General features: G+C 34.6%; 1 long non-coding RNA gene across 1 annotated transcript; it reads left to right on the forward strand.

Annotated features, from left to right (window-relative positions):
- The first annotated feature begins 3,410 nt into the window (after positions 1 to 3,410).
- LOC129926822 (uncharacterized) lies at positions 3,411 to 11,459 on the forward strand. Its single transcript, XR_008778574.1, has 2 exons — positions 3,411 to 5,683; positions 10,970 to 11,459. It is a non-coding gene; the product is annotated as an uncharacterized LOC129926822 (long non-coding RNA).
- The last annotated feature ends 321 nt before the right edge of the window (positions 11,460 to 11,780 follow it).

Consider the following 11,780-nt stretch of genomic DNA (forward strand, 5'->3'; position numbering starts at 1 on the left):
AGAATTACTTATCGGAAGCAGACACAAGAACAAAGATCTTGAAAGATGCTTTACTGAGATATGAAACCGACTTGACATCATTTGTTTTGTAACTGACCAAGTTTTTGTTTTTGTTATGTGTAATGCACGGTTGTGAGACACATTTTCTTAAGGATAATAAAGATTATAACTATTAAAGAATGAAATAGACACCAGTTGAAACTGGAAATTGAAGTTTGACTCGGGGGAAAAAAACAACAACAAACAAAGGGGGATGAAAAAGCGAATGCCGGGAAAACAGGAAAATTGTGGTACAATTCTCAACGATCAAAAAGATGAAGAAATTCAGTTTTTAATGTCATTATAGACACAGGTATCTCCTGTTATGAAAGACGCTTTGACATGTCAAATAGGGCCTATCTTTTATGCAGACCTCGCATGTCTTGATCATAGATATTTCAACGACATAAGGCTAAAAGGACTTGATCCACAGGCTTTTGAATAACTTATCACGAAATTGCTATGATTTGTTTGTCACGGCTACTGCAGTATATGTATGTAACGAATTGATGAATGTAGCTGAGCAGTGGGACAAGCTGAAAACATCAACTTTGGATGAATATAGCTGAGCAGTGGGACCAGCTGAAAACATCAACTTTGGATGAATATAGCTGAGCAGTGGGACAAGCTGAAAACATCAACTTTGGATGAATATAGCTGAGCAGTGGGACCAGCTGAAAACATCAACTTTGGATGAATATAGCTGAGCAGTGGGACAAGCTGAAAACATCAACTTTGGATGAATATAGCTGAGCAGTGGGACCAGCTGAAAACATCAACTTTGGATGAATGTAGCTGAGCAGTGGGACAAGCTGAAAACATCAACTTTGGATGAATATAGCTGAGCAGTGGGACCAGCTGAAAACATCAACTTTGGATGAATGTAGCTGAGCAGTGGGACAAGCTGAAAACATCAACTTTGGATGAATATAGCTGAGCAGTGGGACAAGCTGAAAACATCAACTTTGGATGAATATAGCTGAGCAGTGGGACCAGCTGAAAACATCAACTTTGGATGAATATAGCTGAGCAGTGGGACAAGCTGAAAACATCAACTTTGGATTAATGTAGCTGAGCAGTGGGACAAGCTGAAAACATCAACTTTGAATGAATGTAGCTGAGCAGTGGGACCAGCTGAAAACATCAACTTTGGATGAATATAGCTGAGTAGTGGGACAAGCTGAAAACATCAACTTTGAATGAATGTAGCTGAGCAGTGGGACCAGCTGAAAACATCAACTTTGGATGAATATAGCTGAGTAGTGGGACAAGCTGAAAACATCAACTTTGAATGAATGTAGCTGAGCAGTGGGAGTGGGACAAGCTGAAAACATCAACTTTGGATGAATGTAGCTGAGCAGTGGGACCAGCTGAAAAACAACTTTGGATGAATGTAGCTGAGCAGTGGGACCAGCTGAAAACATCAACTTTGGATGAATGTAGCTGAGTAGTGGGACAAGCTGAAAACATCAACTTTGAATGAATGTAGCTGAGCAGTGGGAGTGGGACAAGCTGAAAACATCAACTTTGGATGAATGTAGCTGAGCAGTGGGAGTGGGACAAGCTGAAAACATCAACTTTGAATGAATGTAGCTGAGCAGTGGGAGTGGGACAAGCTGAAAACATCAACTTTGGATGAATGTAGCTGAGCATTGGGACAAGCTGAAAACATCAACTTTGGATGAATATAGCTGAGCAGTGGGAGTGGGACAAGCTGAAAACATCAACTTTGGATGAATGTAGCTGAGCAGTGGGAGTGGGACAAGCTGAAAACATCAACTTTGGATGAATATAGCTGAGCAGTGGGACAAGCTGAAAACATCAACTTTGGATGAATATAGCTGAGCAGTGGGACCAGCTGAAAACATCAACCTTGGATGAATATAGCTGAGCAGTGGGACCAGCTGAAAAAATCAACTTTGAATGAATGTAGCTGAGCAGTGGGAGTGGGACAAGCTGAAAACATCAACTTTGGATGAATGTAGCTGAGCAGTGGGACAAGCTGAAAACATCAACTTTGGATGAATGTAGCTGAGCAGTGGGACCAGCTGAAAACATCAACTTTGAATGAATGTAGCTGAGCAGTGGGACAAGCTGAAAACATCAACTTTGGATGAATATAATTGTGGGAAACAACAAACAGGAATAGAACGATGACTGCTGTGGTGATACTGATACGGGAGTTGAGATAAACGTGTCTCTTGTAATAATTGTCCAAACTGCTGCTATCGAACTTTAAAGAGGTACAGTCTACTGATTGTGGCATATCTTGTAATTGGCTTGGCTTATAAATTTGTGATGTACTCACGTAGTTTGCAAAAGAAGCTTGTTCATATATACGTATATAAAGGGGGGGTTGGGGTAGTCTAAGCAGGAGTAAAATATCTTTAAAAAAAACAACTTCTGTCCCTTTAATCTGTTGAACTGTTGGGGCACCACCCATAATCTGTCAACTGTCTTTCTCCATTCCTCTCTGCCTTTCGCCTCGAATCTATTTTAATGACATTCTCTTCCATTCTTTAATGTTGTCTTCCCATCGCCTTCTCTGTCTGCCTCTTCGTTTTTTTTTTTTGTCTTTCTTGGTAGGCCACATTGCCTGCATGTATATTGTTGCTATTAAGTACAACGATTAAAAAAAAAAAAAGCAATAACAGTATTTTTTGCGTTTGACCTCAATACCTCTTCAGTTGTCTGACAATGCAGCTTTCTTTCTCATGGCTACTACTGGTTCATTCATTTTACTCTCGGTGAGCTTCCTACCAGAGCTTTCTATTTTTTTTACTCTCTCTATATAAACATCCTTGGTGTGATATTTGAATGTTATTTGGTAAGGGAGGTAAGCTGAACTAGTTAGAGTCAACTAAATACAACACAAAAACAATGGATTTTTTTTTCTCATCTCTAAATTGCTGACAAATATGTTAAAAAAATTTGAATGCTGATATATAATAATATATAGAGTAGAGTCACTATTGCGGAACAGTTTGCAGCTACTTTTAGTTTTCAATTTTTTGCTCCGTAATGGTTAGACCTATGGAAAAACTAAAAGTATCTAGGCATTGCCCATCCATTTTCCGATAAAAATAGACCCATTGTTTAGTTCTTCAACAGATATATACACTTTACATTCAAATCGACAGAGATATGGTCAGTCACACTTAACGGAACAGGATTTTTTAAGAAGTCACAATTGCGGAACACGGTAAAAATGTCGGAACAACGCCCAATTTTTTTAAAATTAAATTCCTGGTAGATTGTTACGAAATGAAGTTTTTCCACATCCATTTATAAACCGAAAAATTGGTGTATCATGCAGGAGATGTCATTGTCATTTTAAAAAGCCTTAAGCCCTGACCTATGTGGTATGTTAGACACCTTATTTATATAGGTTAGTTATTTTAGTTATTTAGCGACGCACCATAGTAGACGCATATTGAACGGGACTAGTGACGTTTGGGATATGTTGGGTTAGAGACCGGAAAATCAGTTAGCGATATAAGATTCCAGGGTAACGACGTGTTTAGTGACAGAGACTTCTACTGTGGCCTTTTATCAGAATAAATCTATGTACAATTGTTCATCATCGTTCGACTACATCTCTTCACTTGTTACAACTGATGTTGTATGGTTTTTGTCTGACTTGTTGGTCAACTGCACGTAATACACCCGAACAATTACACCCAAACGATTGCAGAGTAATTGGTTGACTTCAAGACAGCCTGAACTAGCAACATCACAGTGGCGACCCCGAACCTCGAAGCCGGACCCCTGATGAAGCTGAACATCGAACCGGACCTCGAAGCAGAACGTTTACTCAGGTGAGGGTCGTGCACTCGAAGATATAAGATTTCATCGGAGTACGGCTGAACACAGCATCATCGCAGAGTGACTTTGTTCTAGATCTACAAGCAGTCGTCGCCTGTTTGATCGCACGTTCAACGAGCCGTTAACTCAGGGTGACCTTCGTCAGGACAGTAATCATCGCAACGTCTGGTCTACTTAACCAGTATATTATCAACGCCTGATCTTCATATGCTGAATCGACCTACAACCAGAGAAACCGTTCATTCATAACGGGTGAGAGATCGTTAGTGAACCTGTTGGACATATTTTTTCTTCGTCATAGGAGCCACATCGAGTATCAAGTTTTACCTCGCCAGTTCGAGAAGGACAGTTTGCCCGCTGTCAGAAGTATTGTGAGTACTACAAGTTTGGTAGCTAACTAAATCGAAATCGCTCTGTCGTCTTACCCTTGGAGAGATTCTTGTGGAGCAGTTTGCTCATTGAACCGGTTGCTTGCCACGTTTATAACGGTCACTGTGTTTAACCTTTGGAAGGGTAGTGAAGTAATCTTTATCAGTACTGAATATTGATATATTTAGCATTCGTCGGTCTAGACCATACCTAGACTTGTTAGCAGTGAAGTTGTGGAAACAGCTACATCCACTTAATTTCGTTGAAAACCGTTAATCGTCTAACGGAACGTCGTCGGAGGTGACCTTGGTTTCACCTAGTCTACATTGGACAGTTTGGTCTAGTGAAGCAGAGTACAACAGCAAACTTCGTCGTACTACCAGAGTAGCAGCAGAAGCAGTGAACTATTTTAGAGAACCGTTATTCGTCAGCCCAGATCAAGTCATCGTCAAGAAAGTCGTTATTCGTCAGCCCAGATCAAGTCATCGTCAAGAAAGCCGTTATTCGTCAGTCCAGATCAAGTCATCGTCAAGAAATTCGTTATTCGTCAGTCGTCCAGATCAAGTTGCCGTCAAGAGACTGTTATTTGTCAGTAGTCATCTACACAAGTCAAGTCATCGCCAGAAGAACCGTTAACCTATTCGTCAGTAACTGTGTACACAAAGTCGTCGGAACTACACATACGGTCATCAACAGTCGTCAAAGAAACTGGAACATTTTGCTGTGGCATATCAGGACATCTGTGGCATTACGTGGGATACTGGTAGCACCGGAGAACAGAGTCAGAACTGGAAGAGAGGCAGTGGAATTTGTTGTGATCTAGCATATTCGGGAGTCCGAACAAAGGGATCTTTCTTATCAAAAGCTAAGTGCCATTTTTCTTATTAGTATATGTTTAGATTGCCCTTAGAAATAGATTTTGTCTAAATTTGGTACGTTAGCCTGAGTAAAATCAGGTGGTGCGCCTTAAAACCCGTCGGGGTAGAAGACGTAATTTAGATGAAAAGCTATATTATACGTTTAGAGTTGTAATTTGTTTTGTTTGTGTAAACGTCATATCCGTTGTTGCCTGGTTACTTCGTGACGTCATCATTGTGTGCCATATTGTCACATCCCAACCCATAGCGATAGTCTCATTTAATTATTTCATTTGTTTATATTATTTTAAATTATTTATTTTTATTAATTTAATTAGATCTGTATTTTTTTTTTCACTTAATGATAGAAAGTGCGGGTAGGATTCTTTTACTGTGAATCAGACTAAAATAATTTTAGTTTGAGCGGTTAAAATCAAATATGATTTTGCCATGAGAATAATGCCGAAACTGGCTATGTAGTCAAACACTGTCGTCTGGCTAAATATAGATCTACAAATTTTGTACATCTCTTTGGTACAATTTAATTATCTAGACTCTAATTTGAAATATTATTAATTGAAAAATGAATGAAGGTAGTACATTCTAGATATATATATCTTGTTGAAGATATATATGACATTGTATACATATATTTATTTCGTATGGTTAAATAGAACCACAATCTATTCTAGATCTAGACTCTAGACAGTCTTTGAATTTACTCTAGACACTTCAGTCACATCAGATTTTGAAATTGATCATAGTTATTCATACTAGATCTAATAGTCATAGTGCTCTTGATAACTATAGATCTAAATGGTATTATTATACATACTATAATATACTAGATTTAAATTTGGGTGATACTAGACCTAATATACAGATTTGAATATAACCAGAATAACTCAGACTAGATTTACACATTTACTAAATCTATAGATAGAGACATAACATTTAAAACTTATATAAAAGTTTGAAAAAACTTAAAAATAAAATAAGTTTAAAGTATAGCCATAACTAATATAGGCTAAGTAAAAAGATATAAATTTGGGTGAAAATAAAACACAATGGCTACATCATCATATGTGGACCTTAAGGAGGTTAAGGAAACAGCTATGCAGGATGGAAAGGCCATGGAGTTAAAAGGAAAGGATTTAGCAGCTTATGTACAGCAGGTGGTGAGGGAAGAAGTAGATAGACAAGAAAGGATCAGAAAGGAAGAATATGAGAAGCAAAAAGAGGACCAAGAAAGGCAAGACAAAGAGAGAGAAAAAATTAGAGAACATGAAGCTAAAATGGAGAAGATGAGATTGGATGCAGCACAAGCCAGAGCTCAAACTGAACAAGGAAATAACACAAATAACTCAAATAGTACCACACAAAGAGACAACCCTAATTCACAGACATGGCTAAAGAGAAAGATACAAAGTTTTGATGAACAGAAGGATGACATTGGTGATTTCCTGAAAAGATATGAGGCAAAAATGTCTACATTTAATATGCCTGGAGAAGAATGGTCTGAAATACTGATAGACTTTGTTCATGGTCAAGCTCTAACAATATGCCAAAATCATGACCATCATATTGATGATAGCTATCAGGTTTTAAAAAGAGAATTATTGAATGCATATGGTCATAATGCTACAACTTTTAGAAAGAAATACTTTGACAATATACCATCATTGGGAATAGAACCCCAAACTACCATTAATATGGAAAAGGATTTTTTCAATAAGTGGGTAAAATTAGAAAAAGTAACAAACTCTTATGAGGGATTAAAAAATTTTATTCTAGTGGACAACTTTGTAAATAAATGTGATCCTCAATTACAATCTTTTATTAGAGAAAGAAACCCAAAAACTATAGATGAAATAACAGAGATAATGAGAGTATACAAAAATGCCTATCCAAATAAACCATTTTCTGATAGGGATAAGAGCAAAGTAGATTTAATAGGATACACCAAAGAAAATGTTGATAGAAGTAGAAATAGAAACAGATCAAATAGTGGAAATAGAAAATATAGTGAAATAACTTGTTTTAAATGTCAAGGAAAAGGTCATATAGCAGCTAACTGTAGAAGAGGGAATAGCAGGTCTGGAAGTAGAAATAGATACAATGAACAAAATAACAATAGATATAGGAGTAGAGATAGGAATGACAGGGGAAATTATAGAAATAGGAGTTACAGTAGGGAATACAAAAATAAAGGTGCAGATAGGGTATATTTCATGGAAGGAAATAGGAACAATTTTGCAGTGTACCCAGGGTTTGTAGATAGAATTCCGGTGGAATTAATCAGGGATTCAGGTTGTAACACATTGGCAGTAAAAACTAAATTTGTCAAACCTCATTGGTATAAAGGGTTTACTAAGAAAGTAGAATTAGCAGATGGCACCGTAAGGGAATTTAAAGCTATAAGGGTATACATTGAAACTCCATTTTTCACTGGTTATTGTGATGGCATTGCAATACCAGAAATGAGATATGATATGTTAGTAGGAAACATAAAAGGAGTTAAAGAATGTTCAAGAAAAGAATTAGAAGACTGGCAAAACAAATACAAAAACATAAGACAAAATCATGAAAACATAGAAACACAAAATATAACAAGTATGATAATAACAAGATCAATGGATAAACAAGATGAGAAACAGAAAAATACAATAAATGTAATAAGTAATGATAAAGAAAAAGAAACCAGTAATGTAATACAAATAGAAAATACAGATGTTAAGGAAAGAGAGATAGAAAATGAAACACAAAATAGTCTTGAAACACAAATATCTCAAAATGAAAAAGAAACAACACCCACATTTGCATTAGAACAAATGAATGACAATATTATTGGGAAAATTTATTCAAGAATATCAGATAAAACCAATAATAATCCAATGGAGAAATTTTGTATAGAGAATAAAATATTATTTAGACAAACAAGTAATGATAACAAGAAAATAAAACAACTTGTCTTACCACAGAAATATTGGAAAGATGTTTTAATCATGACACATGATAATAATTTAGCAGCACATAGGGGAGTAAAGAAATGTTATAGGAATTTGTCAAAACAAGTATTTTGGCCCAAAATGAAAGCAACAATTAACAAATACATAAACTCATGTGACATATGTCAAAAGAGATCTAATAAAAGCCTAGTGAATAAAGCACCTATTCAAGAAATGGATGAACCTACAGCACCATTTCAGAAAGTATCTATTGATTTAATAGGTCCTTTAATTCAAACTGAAAATAATAATAAATACATTCTAACAGTAATAGACATGTTTAGTAGATACCCAGAGGCAATCCCATTATCAAATACAAGTGCAGAAAATATCATTAATGCCATAACTCAAAAAGTAATTACAAGACATGGTATACCTAAAATTATATTGAGTGATCAGGGATCTCAGTTTAAGTCAGAACAATTTAAGAAATGGACTAAACAATACAATATACAACACATATACTCTTCGGTTTATCACCCGGAGAGTAATGGTTTATGTGAACGATATGGTGGTTCATTAAAAAGATCACTAACAAAGATAATTCAGAATAATCAAAACAAGTGGGATCATTACATTAATTATGTACTATTTGCTCATAGAAACAACATCCATGAAGCAACACAATTTTCACCATATGAAATAATACATGGAAGAAAACCCAGAGATGAATTAGATGTTTTTAAAGAAAATCTAATAGACAATGAGAATAAATTAAATAATGACAGTGAAACAACAATCACAACAGAATTGAAAGAAATATGGACTCAAGCATATAACAACAACAAGAAGTACAAACAAAGTGCTCATGAGAATCTAAATAAGAAAAGACAATTGAAAACACTAGAAGTAGGAAACAATGTATTAATATTGATAAATGACCTGAAAAATAAAATTGGTAAACAATGGAAAGGTCCATTTAAGGTGATAAAACAAATTAGTGATGTGAATTATCAAATTGAAATAAATGGGAAAATTAAAACATATCACATAAATAATTTGAAACTGTATCATGATAGAGAAGATGAGTTAATACAAAACATTCAGGAGGAAATAGAAAATACATTTTCAGAAAGAGAAGAATGCTTGATGATAATAACAAATGAAAATCATAATGAAAATGATATTAAGGAAATACCTGTAATAGAAACAAAAGAGAATCAAACTTGGCAAAAGATTAATCTTAATAATTTAACTAAGGAAAAATCAAAAGATATAACTAAAATAATACAGGAATACAAAGAAATTTTTTCCAGTATACCAGGAAAAACTAATATTATTAAACATGACATTAAAGTAACAGATCCAAAACCTATCAAGCTCAAGCCATATAGAATACCGCTACATTTACAAGACAAAGTAAAGAAAGAAATAGACAATTTACTAGAATCAGGTATAATTGAACCATCAACATCTCCTTATGCTTCACCAATTGTGATAGCCAAAAAGAAGAATGGAGATATAAGGTTATGTATTGATTATAGGAAACTTAACAACATCACAGAATTTGACCCATATCCAATGCCAAATATAGAGGATATTTTACATAAATTAAATGGAGCAAAATTTTTTACTAAATTAGATTTAACTAAAGGTTATTGGCAAATACCTTTAACAGAAAATGCAAAACCTTACACAGCATTTGTAACACCATATGGTATTTTTCAATGGAATTATATGAGTTTTGGATTAGTAAATGCACCTGCCACATTTAATAGAATGATGAACATGATAATTGGAAACAAAGAAAATGTTATTTGCTATTTGGATGACATATGTATTTTTAATAATAGTTGGGAGGAACATTTGGTAGATGTAAAAGAAGTGTTCAAAATAATAAAAGAAAGTGGACTTACAATTCAAGCAGAAAAAGTAGAAATAGGATTGGAGGAAATAATTTTCTTAGGACATAAAGTAAATAACAACATGATTAGCCCTATTGAAGATAACATAAAGAAAGTACTTAATATTGAAATACCTACAACAAAAAGACAAATTAAAAGCATATTGGGAATAGTAAATTATTACAGAAATTTTATAAAGAACTTAGCAGAAATAGTGAATCCATTAAATGACTTACTTAAAAAAGGAAAACCTCAAAAAGTAGTTTGTAATGAGGAATGTGTGAAAGCTATTGACAGAATTAAAGATGTTTTTAGTCATGAACTAATATTAAGACTACCTGATAAAGACAAAATATTTTATGTCACAACTGATGCATCTGGTAATGCTATTGGTGGTTGTTTAATGCAGAACTATGATAACTTACATCCTATATTATATGTAAGCAGAAAATTGTCAGAGGCAGAGAAAAAATATAGTGTCATTGAAAGAGAAGCCTTAGCTGTAATATGGGTAATTACTAAGCTAGAGAGCTATCTAATAGGAAGGAAATTCATATTATTAACTGATCATAAACCTATTCAGTATATACAGCAAAAGAGCATGAAAAACAGTCGTGTTTATAGATGGTTCTTAGCATTACAGGAGTATAAATTTGAAGTGAAAGCTATTAGTGGATCTGTGAATATTGTAGCTGATCTATTGTCTAGAATGACATTGAAATGAAATAATTTTGTAAATAAACTATGATTATATTGAGTATGTAATATATATTAATATATTGACACCATTTATATGTTATGGAAAAGGGAGATAAGTAAAGTTGATATTAAGCATTTAAAAGTAAGTATGGATATTTTTTCTTGTGTGAATCATTTCATATATCATTGACGAAAGTTAGTTCTATGGAAAAGGGTGAGTATAAAAGAAAAATGGACAAAAGCGTATAAAAGGGTGGTAAGAAAAAAAAAATTATTGAATGTGTAAATAAAGTATATAATTGTTTTTTGAAATGTTGTATTTTATCAGATTACTGCCAGTGAAGAACATTTGTGACGTGTGACGTGCCCATAAGATGCCACATTTTCTTTTATGATGAACTGTGTACTAAGGAAGATGATTTTGGAATGTTATGAACTGTTATGAACATTGACATGAATATGAGAAACTGTCAAGATGAAGATGTCAAGATGAAGAGATCAAGATTTTATGTTTGTGGTCTTCCCCTTAAATTGAAAATGCCCTTGTAAGACTTGACAGTAGTGGAAAAATATTGACATATTTTTTTTCAAGGGGGGGAGGAATCTGTTAGACACCTTATTTATATAGGTTAGTTATTTTAGTTATTTAGCGACGCACCATAGTAGACGCATATTGAACGGGACTAGTGACGTTTGGGATATGTTGGGTTAGAGACCGGAAAATCAGTTAGCGATATAAGATTCCAGGGTAACGACGTGTTTAGTGACAGAGACTTCTACTGTGGCCTTTTATCAGAATAAATCTATGTACAATTGTTCATCATCGTTCGACTACATCTCTTCACTTGTTACAACTGATGTTGTATGGTTTTTGTCTGACTTGTTGGTCAACTGCACGTAATACACCCGAACAATTACACCCAAACGATTGCAGAGTAATTGGTTGACTTCAAGACAGCCTGAACTAGCAACATCACAGGTTCTCCTGGTACGTGAAAAATAATGGACGATTCCACACCTGTCAACTTTAATCTGGTGTCAAAATTACTTTTCTGCTGTGAAAGGAAAACCCTTATATTGGAAATGTAGAGAAATGGACCATGCGCAGCACCGTTACAGTAGTTTAGCAGAAAGTTTCA

The sequence above is a fragment of the Biomphalaria glabrata genome, chromosome 6 (assembly GCF_947242115.1).
Source record: "Biomphalaria glabrata chromosome 6, xgBioGlab47.1, whole genome shotgun sequence".
Taxonomy (NCBI): Eukaryota; Metazoa; Mollusca; class Gastropoda; family Planorbidae; genus Biomphalaria; species Biomphalaria glabrata.